We start from the raw sequence: 24677 nt of genomic DNA, 5'->3' as shown, positions 1-24677 counted from the left end.
GGATGGTTGATTTTGTGCATGGAAGACCTTCATGATGGTGAAAATTTGTCATTAGATCAGTGGTAAGTGTTTGTTGTCAAATATCACGTGTTCCAGGAAGGTATGTGTGGTTTGAAACTGAAGGGGGTGGGGGATGGTAAAGGGAAAAGGTAGGTGTGATTTTTTTCCTCTGGTCAAGGACTGACTTGACTGTTCCCATGGCAACAGTGTTCAATGCTCTCTTTAGGCAGCTGCTGATTACACTTTGAATTTTATTTGCATTCATGATTATGGAGGAGTATAGAAAGACTGAGGTAAAGAATTAAAAAGCAATAAGAGGATAAAAGACCTTTCAATCAGTGCTCCTCAGAAGCCTTAATTAAAAAAGTAGAAGGAGGAGGAGGGAAAGAAAGAGAGATGAAAAATGATGGTAAAATTTAAAAAATTTTTAATCTAATGGGCAAATTACTGTTTCCAGAGTTATTGGAAGGATTGCTAGCATCACTGTGAACTACTTTTATTTCATAGCTTTATGCCATGTAGGAAGTAGAAAATTTTGTTGATTTAGGGAAGTTTACTGTGCTCCACTGTAAAAAAAATTCTATCTAAAACTGTATTTAAGTGAAAGATTTATATTACACTAAAATATCTTTTTTCAGACCTGACTCTACTTTTCATAAGGACGCTCTGATAATGCGTGTCACCTTGGCTTTTTAATCTGTTTTATTATGGTTTACATCACTTTTATCAATCATCAGAGATTTCTGTATAATAAATACATGTTAAGTGTATACTGCATCTTTATGTGTGTGTGTATAATACATACGCATTTATTGCACCCATGAGGAGAGGCCACTACTGAAATTCAGAAGCAATGGCAGTTAACAAAAGTCTTCTCATCTACCCTTAATAATTGATATGCAACTCAGTCAAATTGATGGTTTCCTTGAAAGAAAACGATGAATTTGGCATTTCAGATATACTTTGGAGTAGGTGATTATGAACTTTTTTACATTCCTTCTAATAAAGTAAAACTTTTATAAGAGTCTGACAGTAAGTGAAGAGTCCCTTGTTTTCCAAGAAAAGTGAAGTTGTTGATAGGAATAGAATTTATGAAGGGAGTTTAGCCAAAAACTAAGTTTTCTCTGTAAATCGTCTTACACGTCCTGCAGCCCAGCCATGAAAAACTGTATTTTTTTGTGACAATAGATATGTTTATATTATAGCATTAATAACACCAAGTTAAACAATTGTACAATGTTGCAATATAATTAGTTAATAAATTTATTATTACTCAACCGTTACAGGATTTTTCATGTCCAAATATAGAAATCTGACTCTAAACAGCATTGTTGTCAGAGTTCTTTTTCTATCTGCTTTTGTCTATGAAGTCTCTCTCTGGCCAAATTGCATTTATTGTCATGGCTACATAGGCGATGGATCAAACTGAAGTGACACCAGTGAAGCAGGACTTTCCTCTTTCTCGATCAAAAGCATCTGAAGATTTAGGTGGTCAGGCAGTGACACAGCCTGCAAGTATTCACACAGAAGAAAGGAAACTGGGGACTTTCTACCCATATGTTGACAGAAGTGGAGAGGAATTTGTGTATACTGTTTATGGTCTTTTCTGTATTTCTAGCCTGCTCTGTATTTGGTAATCACTATCTGTTAAAAAGAGGACCTAGTTTTAGACAGCAAGTTTCATCTGGGTGAATAGAGTTTATAAAATCATAGAATCATTACAGTTGGAAAAGACGTTTCAGGTCATTGAGTCCAACCACTAACCTAACACTGCCAAGTCCATCACTAAATTAAATCATATCCCTCAGTAAAGTTGTAATTGTTTGGTTAAGTGATCCTGGCTAATATATTTATTATATCTGGTACATTGCAACAAATATTTAAGCTTATTTGCCAACTGCTGGAAATCTGCTTTGGAATGCTATATGACAAAAGCGACATAGGCTAACAGAAATAAACACATGTAAGTATCTAAACTCTAGGTAGAGATACACAAAATTAATTCTACAGAGTGTTTTGGAAACTTTTAAATTGCTGTTGTTTCAAAATTAAAAGTCTTACATTTCAATGTTAGCTGTTAGAATGGGAGGTGTATACATATTAAAAACAAGGTCCTACTATTAATTTCTCCTACCTGAAAAGAGTACATATAAGGACCAGACAAAGCAAAACAAAATAAATAAATTTCTATTGGGAGATACTTTTAACAAACAGTTGAAAAGTAAAATGGTTCACTTCTAAAAATATTTTAAAATCAGTTTAAGGTTTTAATCAGCCTCTGTATTCAACAACAAACTAACAATTTGATCTTTTCTGCTAAAATAATTTGATTTAGCATAGATATCCCACATATTGAATGAATGTTTCTTTTCCTCTTCCAGTTTTAATCCTGCAAGATTTAATATTTTTTTTATTGAACCACTAGCCTGTCTATTATTGTCAAAAGATGATTCAAACTTTGAAAGAGTACTCAGCAGGGAATATTGAAGAAAATAGGTATTGAGAAGATGAGTGAGAAAAAAAACACAGAGGGTATCATTTGTCACTGCTGAACTCATTGCTGATGTGGAAGAGATCTGTGAAAGGGTGAACATTTCTAGTAGAAAAATGTCAGAATCATGTTTAAGTGAGATTTGTAACAATACACGTGATGAAAATGAATGTTTACTGCTACTGTGCTGTGTTAAATCTGATTGTACATAGAAGCAGGCTACAAATGTACCCAGAGCAGTGACCATTGGCTCCCCAGTCTTATCCTTTCAGATATCAGATGTTCATCTTGTGTGGATGAATAGGCCAGTCTCTCAGGAGTGTCTTCTTTGCCATGGAACACCTTCTCCTCCTCCTGCTTCAACCTTTGTCTTCTCTGCTATTTTTGTCACCTTCTCTTCTCCCTATTCCCTCCTCTCACATGTTTTCTGCCCTTTCTTAAACACACTTTCCCTGAGGCCCCACTATTGTTGCTGATAGAATCAGCCGCAGGGCAGTGGTACCTGGCCTTTGGGAGTCCAAAACCTTCCCTCACAGAGGTTGCCTTGCAGCCCCCCACAGCTATCGCCCTGTGACATGCACCAGTCATGAAATGTAATTTTGTTTGTTGTTTGGGTTTCTTCAACAGTGTGCTAAGGATATTAAAGCAATTATATTATTGGAAAGCTGTTGCAGTACAACTTCTATAAAGAAGTAGAAAACAATTCCTCAGAAAAATCACAGGTTTTACAAAAGATGAGAGGTAACTGCAAGTGTTTACCAACAGACACAGCAATGCAAGATGCAGTATTAGTATTGCTGATGAGATAGCATGCTGTTGGAGTATTATAACATACCACCCTGAAAATGCTGTTTTTCACTTATAATGATAGTATTCTTCGCATTCATCATAGAATATTGACAAAAAAAGTGAGTGTCTAAGACTATATTTTCAGAATTTTAGTTGATAAATTTAATAATGGAATTAGGTCTATATTTTTATATATAGTTCCTCCCCTGAGTGCCACACAATGGTGCAGAGTGGTAGATCCTGGCACTATAATTTTTATCAAGACAAAAGAAGAAGTTCTCAGGTGTTAAAAAGCCAACAAATATCTTTCTGATGCTGTCTTTTTAGTCTTTTAGTTTCAGTCTAGGAAATGTATTGGGAAACCACCATGTCAAGAACACAAATTCAGTTCAGCTGTACAAATTTCCATGGAATATGAAACAGTCTCATGAAAATACTCTGGTTTTCCCTGTACTTTCCTCCTAAATTAAAGTTGTATAAGAACATGATCCTAGATTGATAGTGTCCATGAAGTACTTGAGTGTGGAAAACATCTTTCACGTACTAAACTAACGTGGCTCCCAGTTAAGCTTAAGAGTAAACACAGATTGCCTTAAAAATAAGGCATTTAAAAAAATGCATCCCACTCCTAAATATGGAATCTCTTAGATGTATTAGTTTCTAAAGCCAACATAGAGGTTTTCTATGCTTTGAAGGAACTGAAATAGATGAGGTCTGAATGATTTGAGATGTACACTTGCATGCATGAATGTGATAAAAATATCAAAATAGAGCATATAAATGCTCGAGTAATGCATGTTGTAATTGTAATGCCCAGCTTTTGCACTCACAAAATGATTGTAATATACATGAACGGAAGGACATATTTTTAAATTTGCAGCCAAAATGGACTACAGTCAAATTTGAGCTGGCTAAAGCATTTGGAAGAAGTTCAGGTAGTTGGCAAGCCATAGGCTGGCTGTTAATAAATGCAGGATATACTGCCATCTTCTTCTGGGCATGGGGGTGTTTCGTTCTGTACTTTGATTTTAGTGACCTTTTTTGGATAATATATATGTTTACTCAGTTATATTTCTATCAACACCCCTTCCTCATCCTCAGATTCTGTTTTTAAAAGAAAAATATTTGTCAGTTGTTCTGGCAAGGGATCTATTACATTTTTCACATCACAGCGGTAGTGGTATGCTCTTTAAAGATGCATTCTGATGAGAGTTAGTATGTGTTGGCTTGGCAACAGTTTTTTTTTAATTTAATTTCTTCCATCCTAGATGATATGAAAATTTACCATCTAGATGCCCTTACTTGTAGGAAATCACTTACTCTGAAAAGTGAAAATTTATCCTGTGCTGTAAATATAGGATATTTTGACAAATCGTTACATATAATGAATGAGGTTCTGTCTGACATCTGTGAGTTATTGGTTAGCCCCAGTCCTAGAGGTCTCTGATTCCAAAATCTACCCCTCCACCCTCCACGTAAATTGGCAAATGCAGTGTGGTAGGGAACTAATGCCTCTATCAGAGCAGCTTGCACTTAAATTGTAATGGATTGATTGCCCTGCACTCAGGCCAAAAAACAGTTCTCGTAAGTTTCTATTTCTGTGGATTTTGCCCAAATGAGTTAATAGACCATTCATAACTAGTATGCACTCACATGGATTTTTTTTCCTAGTTCTTTTTTCCCCACTCTTCCTTTTAAATAAAATAAAAATCAGTGCAGCTTTCTGGTTTCTTTTTGAAAGGATGCAATATCTCTGCTGTTTGCTTTCTCTATGATAATGCTACCATAGTGCTTGTGGTCAAATATCAGTTAATGTTTCCCACTGAGAAAATTTTGCTTCTGAATTTGGACTTGGCACATTATGGCAAATCAGCCCACAGCCAGTGAGCTAGCAAGAGTAGTTACTGTCTGTTTGCTCTACAGGGGGCTGTTATCTGGTGACATCACCTTTGCACTTTGCTTCTGTGTAACACGAAAAATAATTTATAACTAGAAGACCTATTTCTATGTTCACTTCTGGCTAAAAACAACACAGTATTTTGTGTTGTATGTTATTTGTGTTTTGGGTTTTGTTGGGTTTTTTTTTTGACAGTTTCTTAGCACTTTCCAGCTGATGACTCACACAGTTCCCTATTTCCAGGCTATTAAGTCAATGTGATGGCTCTCGGGTAGCTGCTGATTTGGGCTGTCACTGTGATCTGACATTTCCTTGGTGAAGCTAACAGGAAGTCTGGTTCTGTAAAGGCCATGAAATTTGGGCCCCCCTGCTTTCTTTTTGTATAAATCTGAGAATATTGATTCCTCCACAGCCTCTCTACAAATGCCAAAGGGAGTGGTAAATAAACATTTCCTTCCCTGCTCCACATTTTTCTTCTCTGTCTCTTTCAACCTGCTGAAGTTGTTTAGAATCAATCGTCTCTAAGTGTTCTCTTTACCAGTTCTTGAGAGACATGCTATGAAGCAATAACCATGGCAGTACCTTGCAATGATTTAAGGGATCATGAAAAAAATAGACAAGATTAATTTTCTGCTTCTTTTTGTAAGCTTTTTTAATAAGGACATTCAGGCTAGGGAAATACTCAAGTCACTTAGAAACATAAATATCCCTTGTGCCCGGCTTTTTTTTCGGCAACAGCAAAGAAAGATACCGTTCTGAGGTTCAATGTCCAGGCTAGCATTTGATGAAAGAAGGATGACAAAGAAGTAAGGGAACAAGAAAGTTTTAATTAAATGTATTGTCTTAAGGATGATCTGATGTCTTAGATCCTATCCAATGACTTGGCAACCTGAAATGGCCTATGAGTAGTAAGTAAAGCAAAAAGCATCCTTGATGTTCTTATCCCTTGCTTCCTGAGGGATAACTAGGTGTGATGAAGCCTCTCTGTTAGGATTAGAAGCTGTGTTACCTCTAGCAATCTAATATGATTCTCCTGATGTTACACAGTGCTTTTCTTAACCTCAGAGTACTGAACTGTATATACCAATTGATGTAGAGCAGTACTATCAGGTAGGTTTAGCAGATCTCTTATCTTTCTAGTAAGTGTTATGGGATAAGGCAGCTTTCCCATAGGAAAAATGGTACCAAAGAAAATGAAGGCAAATGAAAGCATAGTGGATTTCTTTTTTTTTACAATTCCATAACAGCATGGATTTCCATTGCTCACACCAGCTTTGAATTTGACCCATCTTTTTTCCACTCAGAACAAATTAATTATGCTAATGGGAATTACATTGACATTTTTTTCCACTATATGTAAAAATGAAGCTATTGTATGTGTTCCAGCAGAACTTATTTAGAAATGTCTATGGGAGTTTACAATGGATATTTTTTGCCCCAAAATAACCAGATAGGTTAATCTGGTGACGGGATGTAGAATATTTGCCTTTCTGTTTCTATTTTCAGAGACTTTTGTGTCAGTATCTTGAACTTTTGGTTTCCCATTATCCCAGATGATTACTGTGAACATTATTTCTAGCTTAATATGGGATGACCATGGTTCAGTATTTCATGTTGCAGCATTTTCAAGTCTATAGTGATAAGCACTTACTGATAATTTTAACATTCCTATTTTTCATCTGCCTTCTTTCACCAAATATAGACAAGATTTGAAGGTTGGTCATTGTAGTTTTTGGGGTTTAAATTTTTTTACAGCATTTAGATGTATTGGTTTTGTTCATATGCAAACCAGTAGAGATCACTAAAATCTTCAAATATGTGAAGTAAATTGTCTCTCATGTTACTTTAAAGTCAGTATCTGTTAATGTGTTGAGAGGAAAGCTGTTTGTGCTCATTTGTGGTTCCTGCTTAAAAGTGTATCTGTCCTGTAAACTAGTAGAGCCAACAAATTTCACTTTGGAAAAGAATAAAAGCAAAGCAGAGTTAGAAGAAGTACAGGATAAATTCCACTAAGTGCCTAAAAGGAGGCTTATTGTACTTATATGGGGTTTTTTAGTATAGTGAGAAATGGCACCAGTTTCTGTAAGAGGATATTTGGGATGGGAGCAAAAGTTTTTAAAATTTTGATTTTAAAATACAATCTTTGAAGAATAATATGGTTTTAGCATCTCTTTTTATGTTCAGATATTTTACTATTTTACCTGCATTGTTTGCAAGGTAGGTTTTTAATTGGGTTAGGTTTTTGTTTTGCTTGGGGTTTTGTTTTGTTTTAATTCGAATAACACAGAGAAGTGAGCCCTCTTCCTCATGACAATTCCTCATAAGTATTACTTTCTCTGGCAATCTAAAAAATGACAAGATATTGGTAAAATGTCATATCCTGTTGTGTACTTAATTTGCTTTTATAATGTCACTTACCTTAAATTAAATAACACACATTTGTCTTTCCAAATCTATGAAAAAAAAATATCAACACGTAATTCTTTATATTGGTGGATATGAAGATTCTATATCATGGCTTTTTTTGTGCATGGATCTCAGAGGGACATCTCTTTTACATTTGAAAAGAAGATCATGAGGCTATGGCATAAAGAGTGTGTCACTGAGTATTGGGGTACAGTGTAAATGTTTTGTTTGGCAAATGCTCTGTGCCCATGTGTAATAAAGAGGATAAGTTACCTTACCATTCTTACAGGTCAAAACAGGTTAAGATTAAATACATGAATTACAATGGTACCAATGTGCATTTAGCCTATCTTGTTTGAGTTCCATACCATTTGTCCTTAAGAGGAGTGAGGTAATTGTAATTCCTTTCCTTTAAGATGTTTCCTGGTTATGTGTTCCCTGTACCTTCTCAGCAGTCTACTAAAGACAGCCTGTGTGCAATTAGAGGTCTTGGTTTGGCTGTTGAAAAGATGAGATTGAAAGAGTAAAATATGAAAAAAAAAAAAAAAAGGTTCAATAGACAAGAAATGTCTGCTCTACCTGAGGCAAAATGGTTTGTCTGAAGTTTTTGTAAGAAACAGCAAGGGAGGTGAGAGTCTAGATTCACAGAATTCCTAAGGAAGGATATTCTCTTCTTTTACATGATAGCTGAGTGATTTGTGCACTCCATCAGGATTTACGGGGCACAAATTCTCTTCTGTTGCAAAATATTTAAACTTTTATCTCTCATAATCACTGTACTATAAGGACAGATTGTCATTGGGAGCATAGAAAGCTGCTAGACCCCTGGGTCCCGGTTCTTGTTCCATGTTGGACAGCTCTTTGCAGATGGTAAGAGAGGCAGTTTGTGACTTCACCACCCAATATGTTCCTGTCCTAGTAGTAACAGGCTTGCTTGGACTGGGGCATAAGAAGTGGTGATGTTAAGTAAAAAAGAAAACTGGATATAAATCTTCCACATTCTGAATGGTTTCCTTAGTTGCTTATGTGTTGTTTATGTTTGTAGGCATTATTCACAAGTGGTAAATCTCCTCAAGTAAACAGGGCAACAAAAATCGTGTTTTCACAATTAGTGAAAAATTTCCCTGGGCACTGCAGGCCCTCAAGGAATATCTACATTTGGGTTGGAAGAGCTGTGTCACATAATGGAAAAGCACTATGGCAGAGTAAGCAGGTAAAAAGAAGGGTTTATGAGCCTAGATTCAAGTGAACCAATTTGATTCTGGAATTTGAAGTCATCAACAACCTCTGGGTGAAAAACTGGTGGCCTTTGCTTGCAGAGTCAACTTCTGATAAGAGTTATGCAGAAGTCCTCTTAAGTCTTCTAAAATGCTATGTCTATAACTTGATAGTTAAAATCCTGCAGCAGTCAATCTGTGCTGGGATTTTAGCCATCCTGCCTGGAACAACTCTAGTGGTAATGACGGATTTCTCAAAAAGATAAAGTCAAGGTTTCACTTTCATTTCCACTTTTTATTGTATGGTCTTAAGTACATCTGTACTGATTGATCTGAATTTATGAAATTCAAATTCAAATGAAATGCAAATGTTATGAACCATAATAGGTCTCCTTTTAACATTATATTTCAGAGTAAATGCATGGCAAACAAAGCAAATGTAATACTACAGTGTGCCTGCATTGGACTGGTGGTATTTTTTTTTCCTCTGTAACTTAGGTTGGTTTGAGTATGTGCTAGCTTAGTCCAATCTGTAAGACCCTGACTTTAGTTTGCTTTGATTGCCATAATATTTAGTATATCTGGCAATGACCCCTTCCTGTTCATACCAGCTTGGAAAACCAAGTGATATTATAGATGGATGTTATAAGGTGAAAAGCAATAAAATCTAGAAAGGTGAAGTGCCCCTTGGCTGGTATTTTAAATGGATGTAGAAAGAAGCATGACTGTAACTAATGGCAAAGTTGGACCAAAAAAGTGATCTTTGCCAGTCAGCAGTTCCTCCTTTTCTCTCACAGATGTCTGCCTCCCCAGTGCCAGGCTGTCTGTCATTATGTAAAGGTTTGCCTGATCTAGTTTGTCAAGATTTACCTAACATGATGCTATTTAAAAATCCCCTCACTAGAGGTTGTTATGTTTCTGATTTGCAGAGCTGTCTGGATATGTTCCTGTGTGACCTGATCTAGTTGAACCTGCTTTAGCAGGGCAGTTGAACTAGATGATCTCTAAAGATCCCTTCCAACCTCTACCATTCTGTGTGATTCTGTGATTGCGCATTGTCCTTACTTCAGCTGCAGGAAAATGGTCATAGCCTATATTTTAAAACAGTTGCCCTACTAATTTTCTCATTCTTCACATGAGCAGCATTCTCTGTAAAGTGTATTGTTTTGTCTAATATATTTTTCATAACAACAGTACTGTTAACAGTTTCTTTTGCAGTTGTATCTACTAAAAATAAAACAATCCTATCAGTGTGCTGAAACAGTATGTCCTGATTTCAGATAGGTTAGACTTAATTTTCTTCCTAGCGACTGGTACAATGCTGTGATGTGGATTTACTGGTAGAATAGTATTGGTAACACAGGAATGTTTTAGTTGTCACTAAGCAGTGCTTATCCTAAGTCAAGGACTTTTCAGTTTCACATGCTCTGCCAGCAAAGAAGGGCACCAAAAGAAGGGAGAGAATGTGACCAGACAGCTGACCTGAACTAGCCAAAGGGCTATACCATATCATAGAGCATCATGCCCAGTATAAAACCTGGGGGCAGTAGTCTGGGGAGGGTGGATCACTGCTCGAGGACTGGCTGGTCAGTAGATAGTGAGCGGTTGTGCTGTGCAACACTTGTCTATCTTGGGTTTTATTTATTTCTCTTTTTGGTTATCTTCCTTTTCATTACTATTATTGTTAATTTTTAATATTATTGGTTTTGTATTTTATTTCAATTATTAAATTGTTCTTGTCTCAACCCCTGAAATCTACCTTTGTTTTTTCAATTCTCTTCTCCATCTCACTTAAAGGAGGAAGAAGTGAGCAGACAACTGCATGGAGCGTATTGCTAGCTGAGGTTAGACCATGACGTGCTATTGTGTGCTTTAGTCCTCCTTAGTGAAAGGATAAAACACTTTACAAATAACAGTAGTCCCTAGCTCTGCAGCAAGATGTGCTACTGTGAGCCCTTGAGCCTGTGCCAGCTCCTATTAACAGCAAAAAGACAGTAACCAAAGGTCCATGTGCAGTTTACATATTCTGCAGCCAGAGGAGTTTCTATTTCTGTTATACTCTCAGGTATAAAAAATTTGCATGTGAGGAGAACTACTCTTTAGCTGATAGAAACCCATAAAACAGTGACATCTCAGTATGTGTGATTACAAGACAGAGGATATAGAATCACAGAATTGTTTAAGTTGGAAAAGACCTTTAAGATCATCGAGTCCAACCATTGGGGATTGTGTGTTAGAACTAACCATAGCCTCAACAGCACATTTGTTTTTGAGAGACAGACAAATCAGATCCTAGAAAAGGTGACACATGAGGCTAGCTTGAAGTCTTTGAAAATTCCTCCTGCCTTATAAGAGCTTTTATGGTACATTTCATTAATGTTCTTGAGCAAAATCTGCCAATCCAGTTTTAGTGGTAGACTTGGAGACCTTATCAAGAATCTATATATGGAAATAAAAGGAAATTGAGCTCCCAGGCTCCTCTGTAGGAGCTCACATAGAGAGCTTCACAGCAAATCACGATGTAGATAGAGGAATATCTATAGAGTTAATTGACTTTATGGCAAACAATGAAAGTGAGGTTAATGCACAAGTTCCATGGTGAAACTGGCTGCAGTTTGTTCCACTGGGGAAGGCACTGAAGCACTTCATATATGTTCAAGACTCTATACCTGCATCTCCTTTGAAGAGAAAGGAAGTCTTGGGGAAGAAAAACCTCTCAGCATGGAGTTGTGATAAGACATACTGGTGACACCAGACTTGGGAGGCATTCCTAAGGCATTTTGTGGAGTTGTAATCACAATTTTAGATTGCCACCTCAGAATCTTGGGGTTTTTTTTGTTTGTAGTTTGTTTGTTTTAAATACTCAAGCAGATTCCATTGTTTGAAAATTTTAGAGATGCCTGCAGATACTAGGCTTACTCCTTGCCATTCTTTATTTAACATCTCTGGATTTTAACAGTTTTGGTTTTGACTCTAGAAATGGCAGCAATACTGAGAATAAGAGGATTTTTTTCCCCTCTCCCTGCTCTGTCTTTCTCTTTATTTCTTGCTTTGGGAAGTATGATAATTGGATGGTCCCTTATATGTTTTTCAAACTTCTGTGCAAATCATCTTATTCTGTGGTATTTAACATTGCTCATCTGCCTTCATACAAAATAACAAGGAATGAAAGCTGGGTTAATTCAAATGTCAATTTCAGGCTAGAAAAGGCTTTCATTTGCTATTGTGGGGATAAAATCACTGGATTTTTGGTCATCTCTTGTGCTAATACTAAAAATGTGCCTGTGTTAATTGAAGCTTTACAAAGCATTGACCTTAGACTTCTATGGCTGGATGACTTAAAGGCATAGAAATGCAAGCAGTTTCCATAAATGATGGAAACTATGTTCTTAAAGTTGGAGTCTGTCTTTTTATCTTGGTTTTGGCCCTTGCAACTTGTCCTGGAATATTGCTGTGCACAAGGAGAAGCTGGAGACAGTCATGTGATATTTTCTGCGTATACACATATATTTGTATGTATGGATACTGCAGACATACCAGATGAAAAAAAAATGTTTGCATCTACTTGCTAAAAAAATATCCTGGTATATTAACTGCATTCCTATCCAAAATAAGGTGGCATCAAAAGCAGCATGGGAAGGAGAATTAAAAAAAAGAATCTGACTAACTAACTGTATAATCTGACTGATTATACATCAGTCTGAAGTTCCCTTGGTAACAAAGGAAAATAATTGATTGTATGGAACCTGAGAAATGATGAAGTGTACTTGTCTCTTTCCTCACTAATTCATAGGCAAAGATCAGGCATAAGTCTTGGAAAAGTCAGAAAACTTTAAACCTTTCATACCTGATGAAATGAGAACAGAGCTATTTGCTAAGCTTAAGCCTCCTGTTTTATACAAGTTCTGCAGAAATAGACTTAGAGATAACAGAATAATGTATTAGAATTATGCAAACTCATGTGTTATATTTTGACATTATTTACTCTTGACAGCTAGTCATCTGTAATTAAATTTCTCAAATCTGACCCTCTTCCTTTTTTCCATGGAACCTCTCTTGTAGCACACTAATGAGATGCAGCAGGAAAGGTAGGCAGTATCTGTTCTTTGATCAGACCAGCCTAATGGCAGAAAGACCATGTAGGTATTACTACAGTGCCCTTCTCAGTGCTCACATTACAAAGAAAATTGTGCTTTACTCAGTCCTAAAGAAACAGTTCTGAAGCTTCAGCAATTTTTCTGTTGTGCACACAGGATTCAAAGAGAAGACTTAGGCATTTAGAGTGCCTAATATATATATCGACCAGCCTTTTGCTGCTTGCCTAAGTACTAGACAGGAGACCTGTGTGTTGCAACTCAGACTTTTCAGATGTGCTGCTTAATCTGGAATATACTTCAGATATTGTGGTAAAATGGAAATAACTGTATTTCCTTGCTTTCATAAAGTATTGGATATACCTGAATGAAAAGAATACTGCTTTTGTCAGTTCCTTCCTCTTTTTTGCCTCTTTGCCTCTTCACATGCTATATGTAGTACTGCAGATCTGATGGTGGTATACAGTGCTCTGATTTAGTGCCAGTTTCAGGACATTCATGCAAGCTATGCAAGCTAAATGTTGGTGGGTCATTCCTTCATGCAGAACTCAGAGCTAAACACACAGGTGTGATGCCCCAGAAGCACTTGACATGTGAAGCAACCATCTCTGAGTTTTAGGCCTCTTGGGATATTGCTTAGAAAAAAGCAAGCGGAGGGCAATTACACTGTTTGCAATCCACAGCCAGGAGCTTTCAATGTAGACTGAAAGCCTGGCTCCCTCCTTGTTCACATCCAGTAGTGACAGACCAGTTTGCTTGAAACTTATGAGGTGATAGTAATGCAAAATAAATAAATGTGACAAGAAGATGGAATCTTGTAATGGCACCAGTGTTCTTGTATGGAGATATTGTGGTTGTGCGCATCGTGAAAGAGTTGGAGAAATGGGAAAAAATCACATCAGACACTCCATGCAGTGCTGCATCCACAAGACTGAAGATTATAATGAAGGAATAAAGTTCCTGGGATCTGAAGTGATGCAGTGAGTACTCGTGCTTAATTCCAAAAGCAATTAATAGTTTTTAAGAGAGCTAGGAAGAAAATATTAACTTCCAGTTGAGGGAAAAGTGAGTGAGTACACAGCAGCTCAACCGTTTCATTTCATGTGGTGTTCTTGTACGTGGCACTGCTGCCTTTCGCTGTACAGGCTGTGGAAAACTACTTGTGTTCCCGTTTTGGAAGCTGAGACCACTTGTTTTTCTCCTCCCTACATGGTTTTGTGTTTGTCATGGAGAGATACAGTTCTAAATGCTATTTACAGGCAAAGGAGAGCTTTGCCTCTGATTCCAAACAGCATTTCTGCCAATTAATTTGTGATAGTTATGTCTTTTGTTGGACACGTATCTCTGTTGTCAGAGGTGACTTTTAAATCTCCCGACAATTCTGTTTCACCACAGTGTGCATGGTTTAGAACATCTGCTGCTTCCAATTAAGTTTAAATGTTTAGTGTTGCCCAAATGCTTCGTATTGAAAATGTGTATTTTCCATTTTGGAGTTATGCAAATTTATTTTTCTGTGACATTGGGAAAAGTCAAGGGAAAAGAAAAGCTACCTTACTGTCCTTTCCTGGTTTCTCTTGCAACTGTTAAAGCAGTCTCAGTAAAAAGTTGCAACTGGCACCAACAAAACACAGCACCATTATTATTCCTGGAGTAAGAGAGCAAAAATAGACTGTTAAGACTTAGGTACATTTTGTCTTCTCTCTCCTTCTTTTCATATGATGAGGCTCCTGTCAAGCCCTGCTGCTCCTTTGTCTATAACAAGCACCAAGTTGATTTTTCCTCAATGCCCTTTTAACTGACACGTTTGTCAATGCATTGGCTATCTACCACTTCAACTGTTACAGTATCACTCTCACTGGCCTCCTTGCTATATCTTCTGCTCTCTTCCATTACTCCCACATTGCAGCAACCTGCATCCTCCTCCTTGATGTCTAAATGGATTTATTACTTCCCAACTGCAAATCTCACTGCCTCATTGCTTACCGGCTAACATTTAACATCCTCCTCTATGACTTCAAAGCTGGGATTACATTGCTTTACTCTTCATATTCCTTTATTGTTTTTGCTTGCAAAAACCTATAGGTTCTCTTTTTTTGCTTTCTCCATTTGAAAAATTAGTACTGTTTTAATGCCATTTAAAATGGATTGGAGGAGGCTTTGAGCAATTTTGTTTAGTGGAAAGAGTCCCAGTCCATGGCAGAGGAAGTTTGAACTAGATGATCTTTAAGATCCCTTCAGAATCAAACCATCCTATGATCCTGACTTCTAAAGTAATATATTCATTGTACAAGCATTGCATCCTCAATCCTTTTTAAATGTGCTCTTCTGGATTTCACCATCTTCTGTGGTTGTTAGTGAATATGTAGCTTACCTGAGGTTGTTAGGAGCAGTCACACTGCAGGTCAGACATGAAACTATGGTGAAGATGTTTGTAAGTAATACGAGCTGAGATGCTGGATTCCTATATCTCTGATATCAGATACCCAGTCTGATACAACTATATGCCTTTTTCCAAAATGCCTGATCCTTCTTTCCTAGGACTTGAATTTTCCATGCATGGTTCTGCTCCACCCCACTCCCCGCCCCCAACCCATTCCTGCTACCTCAATATCTTACTGTTTCAATTCAGTTGAACACTGTACCTGTAATTTTCCATGTGAGATGATTACTCCATTGAATACTTATAATATGTTCCTACATTTGCTGACATTTTACGTTGCCTGCCAAAACTGTGTCTTCCACCTACAGCTCTGCTTTTTATTTACCTCATTCACTCTCCATTACATACATGCCTGTGTTTCAATATTGTGGCACATACCCCCCATCACTCATAATCAACAGAGCTCTTGTTCTGGGGTCGTTATGCATCTGGAACTCTTTGTCACTTAATCCTGTTGTTATAGGACACATTGCCTTGCCTTTCAAATCTTTCTTTTACATAAAACTTAGTTGTATTGATCTCATAACATAAAACACTTTCAATAGCGCACTAATGCACAAAGCAAACAATGAGAATCTGCAACAAAAGACTTTGTTTTCAGTCTTTGTGCATGCTTTAGCTTGGTATGGAAAACAATTTCCTTGCTCTGCTTTCTGACCTTCAGCAAGTAATTCCCTTTGGCGCATCTGGTTTTTTTTTTTCCTTCCGTGAAATAGAGATGAACATGCTGAGCTTCTTTGCAAGGCATCTTCAGAGCTACAAATAAAAAAGTGTTCTATAAAAGATAGTTGATATTTTTATTCTTATCATGATTGTTATTCTGTATGTCAGTCAGCAAAATAAGCACAATGTCTATTCATAGCAAATAATAATGGTGATAGTTGTTTTGACTCGTCTAAGGTTTTCTGGAGTGGGTAAGTTGCTAATGGAACTGATGTTCTGAACTCCTACAGACTCCTCAATTTTTTTTCACACTCATTTTTTTGTAACTGATGTACTTACTGTCTTCCTTGCTTTCCTTTTATTCTCATACAAAGCTCTTTTATCTTGATGTAGAGTCTGTTTCCCTCTTTCATGGCAAATGCAAGATCTGGCCTTACTATTGTTTGCTCTTCAAATTGCTCTGTTTGATTCACTTGTCTCGTAGAATTGCATCTTTTTTATTTTTTTTTTTAAGAATTAAATGTGTATCTTTTTTTGGCTAATGAAAATACTTTTTTTCTCTTTACAATGCCACATTAAAACAAACACGCGAACAAAAAAAGTACTGTCCCTTTAGCAGAACATTCCATGAATTTGACTGTTTGCACCATAGGAAAGAAAGCTCTCACAGATTGATGTTCACAGATTTATTTTCCTTTGGGGAATGGTCTTATTTCAAGCAGTATTGTTCAATAATATCTATGCTTGGGAGAATGCCAAGCTCATCCAGGGCAGCACAGGCAGCTCTTTCCATTGTAGGGCTCCCAATTAAACTAATGCTACCAGCTGTGTGTTCTTTTGTCTGCCCTGGACTAGGTTGCAGTATTGTGCTTCACACTGCGTCTCCCTGACAGAGCCTGTTGGCTCCATTCTAATAGTTTGCATATGAAAGTGGAGCTATGAAACGTGAGTATTCAGAAAAGGGAGGAGACGTACAGGAACTTCTGGCAATATGAATTATGCTAAGGAGTGGGTATTCTAACCTTGGAAAAAAGTAGGGGGTGGCAAGCAACAGAAATGTAATCCTCTATATTTAGATCATGCAGAAGTGTCTTGCAGAGGTGTCAAAGTATCATAATCATCAAAGCATAAAAGAATTCAGATTACTCATCCAAAATTAGTCATGCAACAAAGTAATGGCAGAGGTGGGACCAGGATATGTGCCTTCAGATTCTCAGTCCTGTGCCACATTCTCTAGATCTTGCTGTTTCTTGACATTGACGAAGATAGGATAAAGGAGGTAGAGAAAAATAAAATTAAAATAAGAAATGGAGGAGAAAACATGAAGAGGGAGAGCAAGTAGCTTTGCCTGGCTAGAGTAGATCATAAGGAGAGTGGAAGAACAAGCAATGGGAAGATGAAAGCCAATGTTCTACAATGCTCGGGAAAAAAAGCAGATAGGAAGGTAAAGTTAGATCAGTGGTAGAAAGACTGGAGGGGAAAATTGGCTGACAATCTGACTGATAGGTGGCAAAAAAAGTTTAATTTTTTATCAAATAGCGTGAAGTTCAGTGTTTTATTCTCTTAACAAGAATCTTGTCCTAGCTTGTTTTGAGCAAGTTCATAAAACAAGAATTGGTGGTGCTTAACATTTAAACAGGTTTTGTTGGCAATGCTTTTTTGCCCAACACTTCTACACCAATTTTTGGAGACCATAGAAGTAGAGCAAATCCCTCTGATTTTATCAGGATGTTATATTCTGATAAAATTGTCTTTAATTTTATATTAAGCTACTTTAAGACTCAGCTTTTTGGTTTCCATGTAATTGCTGCTCACAGCAATTGTCGGCTCTGCAGCAAGCAAGCTAGCTATTAAAAAGGGTATCAAACACTGTGTGCTGCTTAATAACTTCTCTAACAGTGGTGATTAGGGAAATTAAAGGATTCAGTAATAGTGCAATGGTGAAGATGAACAAAATAAAGGCTTGAGGAAGTTGCACAGTAGACTACAGTAATATATGCTTCATTCTTAAATAAGTAATCAAGTGCAATCTATGCATGGTTACACGTGAAAAGTTTTTGTTTTGCTGAATAAATGAATGGAATTTGCTCATGCAACACTTTGAAGAAGTATACTGGTGATAGGTGATATATGGCTTGTTCCAGTGATGAATAAGCACAAACAAAGGGAGAATTTTGGAATCATGCTTAAAATCTAGGACAATATTTCTTTGCATTCCTCATTTTCCAATGCCTTTTCCATTAGCCTTAGAGACAGACATCCCTGTTGGGATGCCAAGGTCCTAGAGGTCAATTTTGTGTTGAGTCTCTAACCCTTTCTCCCATGAATATCACTGACTGGCTTTAATTGATTTAACCTTCTTTCCCTGCCTCTCTTCACCCATTAGCACTCATATCAGACTTTTCTACAACAGTGCTTCCTGGCATAGTCTCCTTTTTCCCAGTCTCTCAGTGCTACAGCTTTTTTACTTCTCAACTACATGCACCTTGAAAAGCCATGTCACGTTTTGGGAAGTGTACTCATTTCACATGCTAAAGGAGATGGCAGCTAAGCATCCAGATGAAGATTTGTGCTGTGTAACTTCTTTAAAATGTTGAAGGTTTTTAATGTTTTTCAAAGCAATTCAGGCTTCTTAAAGGGTTATGAGCCATAACTCTTCTGAGACAAAGCCTAGGTGCAATTGTTGAATATCAAGTGAAGACAGATTTGAAAAATATAAGGTGGTATACTGCTCTGACTGGTGTGGCAATCTGGCAAGACATATGCCCTCTGTGTGCCCTTCTAGAATTGAACAGATTAGCTGCAGGTTGGCTTACTTTATGTACTTACTTTATGTACTTTATGTAATATGTACTTTTGTCCAAAAAGAGAATTCACAGAGCTTTCATTTGGTAGCCTTTTCAAGCTGTGTTTCTTACAAACTTTCCCATTGCATCCTGCAAGAGATGTTGTTATACACCTTTTGTCTAAAATCTTGCCTCTCTTCAAACTTGTGAGATTTCTGGTTTATTTCTTCAAGACTCAGATGAATTATTAAATTTTAATGTGATGGATTTAACGTTACCATAATCAGCAAAGCCTGTGTACAGGAAGAAATCTGACCCAGAAAACACTCTCACAGAATGCATTTCAATAAAAACATCGAAAAGTGGTTGTGATGTTTTGTGCAATGGAAATGCAAAGATGCTCTCTAGTAATATTTTTTTACCCTTAGATATCAGAAGTTTGGATTATTTTTCCCAAACAAAGAAATCCCAAGACTTAGGAAGCACAGCTGTTAAGACTCAAACACAAGTTTGTTGTACAGTCAGGATGAACTAAAATCCCTTAAAGGTTAATTACATACAAGTGAATTAAAAATACTGTTAGCGGTCTGAATTGTGTCTAATGTAGTGGAAGGGGGGAAGGATTGGCTAATGTTTACAGAGAATATGTAAATGAAGTGAATTTCTGTAACCTTATCAGGAAAAGAAACAGGATAGACACTGTTATCTGCACTGCAGAGAAGAATATTCTTTAAAATCCTGTCAATAATATTTTTTTTCCTCCCCATCTTACCCTTATTTCCTTCTGTAAAGCTTTCAGCACATATTAAAAGTGTGCTGTCGCTCATTTTGAAATAATTCAGTTATAAGTCTAGGATGAACTATTGCTTTATGAGGGAAAAATAATTTGCAAGAGTAGAATTGCTTTCCAAAAGTGATTAAAAAAATTTGTTGAAAATTTGAAGCCAAGTTCACTTGATCATGGGTCTCATAATCACATTTTATTCATACATCTTACACCTCAGATTATGAACACCAAACAAAGACCTGTAGATTATCCATTTAAACATCTTGCAAGTTTTGACAGGTTTTTAATATGAATACATCATCTTTCTGTAATAAATTAATGAATGTTTTGGGGCTGTTGTTTAAAGGTGAAAAAGAAAAAAAGAAATACATTTTAGCTACTTGATGAGAAGAGAGTAGAACATCTCAGTGAAAGAAATCCAGATTTTAACCTCATTCCTTACCCTCTGCAACAGGGAATTTGTACACTGTGATCCCTTAGTCCTGAAACTAAGAAAGAATTTGAGGAGCAACCATCAGCATGTTATTCTCAAAGTAAAAAAGAAATAACAGTTTATATTTTAAAAGTTAAATGCAAGTTACGATTGTTTAATATCTGTTTATAGGTGCACAAGTCACTTCATGTTGTGTTTATCTCCCTGAATCAACTGTTTATCCTGATTTGGATGTGGATGAGTAGTACAAATAGGGCAATGGAAGAGATGATGAATTTCTAGAGTGCATTAATAAACCTGTAAATACCCTCTTCATGGCTAGTATATGGGGAAAATATGAGGTTCTTATGGACTAGATTTTTCTCTCTGACCACACTATAGATTCCTGGCTGTTTTGTTGGGATGGGGAACAAATTCGAGTATCCTTCCAGGGAACTTGTGATCCGTCTAGTTATAAATTCTATAGGCCTCAAAAGAAAATTAGAAGATAAAAAGGAAAGGCTGTACTTACCTTTTGCAGAAGTCAAGGGAAAGCTAATCAGGCCCAATTTTATGGAGCCCTCCTGGTTTCAGAGTCCTTGCAGTACTTCCAAAACACAGAGTAGATGCACAGGGAAAAAAAATATATTGTTTATAACTCCTCACTCTCCATCCCAAAACAGAGATATTAGTGAGGAGAGTTTTTTCTTCCTGGCTTCACATTCAGCTACATAGCTTTGAGGCACTGCTCTATGTGGGTAATATGTGGAAAATATCCAGTAGCAGTGAGATTGAAACGATGCATCTTTGAAAAGGACATCCAGTGGCATGACATAGGTCAGGTCCATGGGTCAGGTCCTAGACTCTGTGAACAGTGTCTAGGTCTAATTCCTGTTCACTCAACATATATTCAAACCACCCTACAGTTTTCAAAGGAGCCTGGTAGTTTCTAAATTATAGAAGATGAAAAGGACCCTAGAATATATCTCTGATTATTTAAACGCAACCTACCCACTCGTCATGCACGGTATTTTGTGTTTTCAAACAACTAATGTTAAGAGTTCTGACTTTAATCAGCAATTTAAATGGGAGAAAAATTAGGCTGTTACTGAAGTGTCCAGAGATCTTATATGATTTGTTTTTCAGTTTGGCTCATCAATTTGTGGTGTATGAGGGTGATTTATTATCAGGAAGAAAAAAAGGAGAAATTTTTAAGAAAGTGCTCACATTCATAACAGTAGTTTAATTTCTGGAGTCCTTTTTTAATGTGGTGCTTCTTATTTATTTATGCATCTATTTTTAATCTTACTCCTATTTATAGATGATTTTTTTTCCCAAAATTACAGCAGATAATAGCTAAGAACCTACCGCTGTTTCCATTTTACAGAGAACACATTTTAAGGACACATTTGTTACCACAGCCATTTAAATTCTTCTTTGCTTGAAGTGCTTATACAAGCTGATAGCCTTGATGTAAATTATTTATTTCAAATGGCGTTGGCTATGCTCTTTATTTTAAAAAATAGCATACTGAACACAAAATTAGTGTTTATATTTTTTCTAGATGCTGTGCCAAACTAACTTAGAAAATGTTTCACTCTAAAAGATCACTCTTCGGTTACTGGAGATTTTCCCAACAGTGTTGGAAATTCAGTAACTTTGCATTTTGTGAAAGACAAGATAATCTGGAGAGTTAAATTTAGCATTGGGTGCTTGCCAGTGTGTGCTATATGTGCTATGTATATCTACAATGGATAAACATTTTAAATTATCTTATTTTATAGACATTTTTGATATTCTTTCTGTGCAATGTGTAAAATTCCATGATTAGTTTTATTCCTTTCGTTGGCAAAGATCCATTTTTTAATAGCATCTACTATCTGGTGGTTATAACAGCACATTAATGTTTGGACAACTTATGTTTAAACATAACTTATCGTATGGAACAGTAGTGATTTTTAAATGATGTTACTAATGTTCTGTTCCTTCTTTGTTAGACTTGCTATGAAGCTGCATACAAATTTGGATCTGACATTTCTACCATCCTGACTGAGGACTTAAAAGACACAGCAATATTTTTCTTTCTCTAGTTGATGGCAAACTAATTGTCCTTGATCGTATTGGCAATAAACTAAAGACTAGCTTGGAAATACAATCTCTGATGACATTATAATAAATTAAATTGACAGAGTTTTGATGGCAAGGTAGCATTTAAGTCCTTTTATATGCATATATGTGGTGAGGGGGATCTTTTTAACACAGATGGGACAACCTATTACTTGGATATTTCAGGCTCAAGAGGGGAATGAAAGCAGGATCTCAAATATGTTTGAACTACAGCTTCTACAGTCAATTGATAAAATACAGTTAAAAGATTCAGATCACCAGTAAAAGGGTTGAATAGACCTTTTGTGAGGAGAGGGGAAAAGGTTAAGAAAATGTGTAATCTCAGTCTTATACATTTTACCAATGAGCTCTTACCAATGGAGTCAACAGAAATTCTACTTGGCCAAGAAATATATGAGAGATATATATATACATGGTAGTGTGATATATCATTTAGGTTTCACTTTGTATGTATATAAATTGTAGAAATTATATTTCTGTTCAAAGAATAATCCAGACTGACTGACTCAGAGACAAACTCTGCAACTCATGCACTCATTTTCTAGAGAAAGAAACTACCTCAGAGACAACAGCCCTTTCTCTAGCAGTTAACTCTCTGTGTGTTAAGTATTCTCTAAGTGTACAGGAATAAGGTCTGTTTACGAGCATAATTAAGTGTATATTGCCCCAGTCCAGCACACAGAATTCTCATAAGCATATAATGGAAGAAGGAGCCACAAGGGTAGCTTCCATCCCGAGACTATTGTAAGAAATGTGGTGCAGTGTCAGGAGGGAAGATTTTAATCCTTTATTCAGTTTATTTGCCAGTATTGGCATTTGGCCTTGTGGAGCTAAATGTTCCATGCTGTTTTCTTCCCCTTCACGTTTCAATAACAGTTTTCACAAAAAGCATGTTTGCCACTTCATAGCATTGCAGGGAGTGTACTGGTTATTCTCAGTCTGAAAATGCGTTTGAAATTTAGACATTTTCAAGCAATTTTTGTAGTGCAGTTCGACTGCCGTATTTTTAAAAGTTACATTTGAGAGACTAGGGGGTCACACTAATTTGTTTGAACAGGTGGCATCAGGACCATGGAGACCTAAATTTTCATGGAATGAAAAGCAAGAACTTTTTAGTTTGTTTTATTAATCTATCAAGATATTTTGAGATATAGAGTACTACAGGTATTTATTGATGGATAGATTGATATATCAATAAAATCAGTTCATTTTTCAAACAGTAGCATTCTCACATGGACATGCAAGCCATTTAGTTCAGCTGAACCAAATCAAGAAAGAGATTCAGCATCTCCCTAAAAAGATAACTTAACAAGCCTTTTATCTTTGTTGAAAATGGTGATGAGGAATATAACAAGCAGCATAAAAGACAAGTAAAAATGTTTTGAAATGTTCTGAATATTAGAAACTTGTGAGATACTGATAACTTTTTTGTCCAATAACCTATTACATCTAGTACTTTTCTGAAAAAGGATACTTGTGGTTACTGAAAATATGTTACGTTTAACCTGAAACTCAGAATCTGGCCCAAAAGCTGAGCTACATTCAGAGGATATACAGAGACAACACTTTATCCTAGGCCAAAACACTTTGAAACTTCTGTGGGAACACTCACCCTCCCATATTAATCTGCTTGAAGGAATTCATAAGTGTTCCTACTGATAGAGCCTCATCAGAATCCGCTGTGGCATGTTCCACATCTCTGTATCTTAATGCGAATAATGCACTGGCTTTATTTGAAGGCGATTCTTTGCATTCCTGACCTCTGGTGCTGTCCTGTGGCTATGAAGTCAATCTCCACATGGGCCTGAATGTGTAACTCCATTCCACACACTGTAAATACTTCCATTGAGATCAATAAGGGTTTGTGAGGTAAAACATTACTCATTGTGAGTAAGAGCCATATGACATGAGATAACAGGTCTGTCACTAAAATATGTTTTTGTATTTTTAGGGGAATATATTCTCACATGTGGGTTTCTTGTTTTCACCTGCACCTGTTTTGTGAACAGAGTGCTCCTGCAAAATAAGTAATCGCACAGTTCACTATTAGATATTCATCTGTAAATATATATTGCTCTTTACGATCCTGTTACCTAATTTACATGTTAAAATGAAGGTTAACTGCATGTATAGCTTTGCCAGGGGCAAATTGAGTATTTCGAAGTTTAGCCTTAGGTGTGCTCTGGGGAATTAAGCTGCAAGTCCGTGTTGTATCTTCATTCAAGCTCTCTAGTCTGTAAGAAACCCCATGTAAATACTTGACTCTGCTTTATTTCTCAGGGTAATCCTTCAAAATTACAGACCTAATCATTATTAATTATTTTTATATGTATTGATTTCATTAACATTAATAATGATAAACATCTTTGATATTAACGTGGATGTCATTGGTATTGTACTTCAGATTGTCTACTGTGACTCAGCTCTCATTAACAGGACTGTTAGTTACAAGGTGTTATTTTTTTGTGTAAACAACTCTATGCCTTTCTTATGGAAGCAAGGAATGTAAATGTAAAAAATTGTTCACTGAATGTTGACAACATTTTGCTATTTCAAAGACTAACTTTT

At 36.5% G+C, this 24677-nt stretch overlaps 1 protein-coding gene across 2 annotated transcripts in view; it reads left to right on the top strand.

Moving 5' to 3' along the window:
• GRID2 (glutamate ionotropic receptor delta type subunit 2) overlaps positions 1-24677 on the top strand; it is a 737077-nt gene that overhangs the window by 383337 nt on the left and 329063 nt on the right. The gene's annotated exons all lie outside the window — the stretch shown is intronic.

Source organism: Colius striatus, chromosome 3 (assembly GCF_028858725.1).
Source record: "Colius striatus isolate bColStr4 chromosome 3, bColStr4.1.hap1, whole genome shotgun sequence".
Classification (NCBI taxonomy): Eukaryota; Metazoa; Chordata; class Aves; order Coliiformes; family Coliidae; genus Colius; species Colius striatus.
The sequence above is the reverse complement of the archived record's forward strand: the minus strand, read 5'-3'. Positions and strand labels throughout refer to the sequence as shown.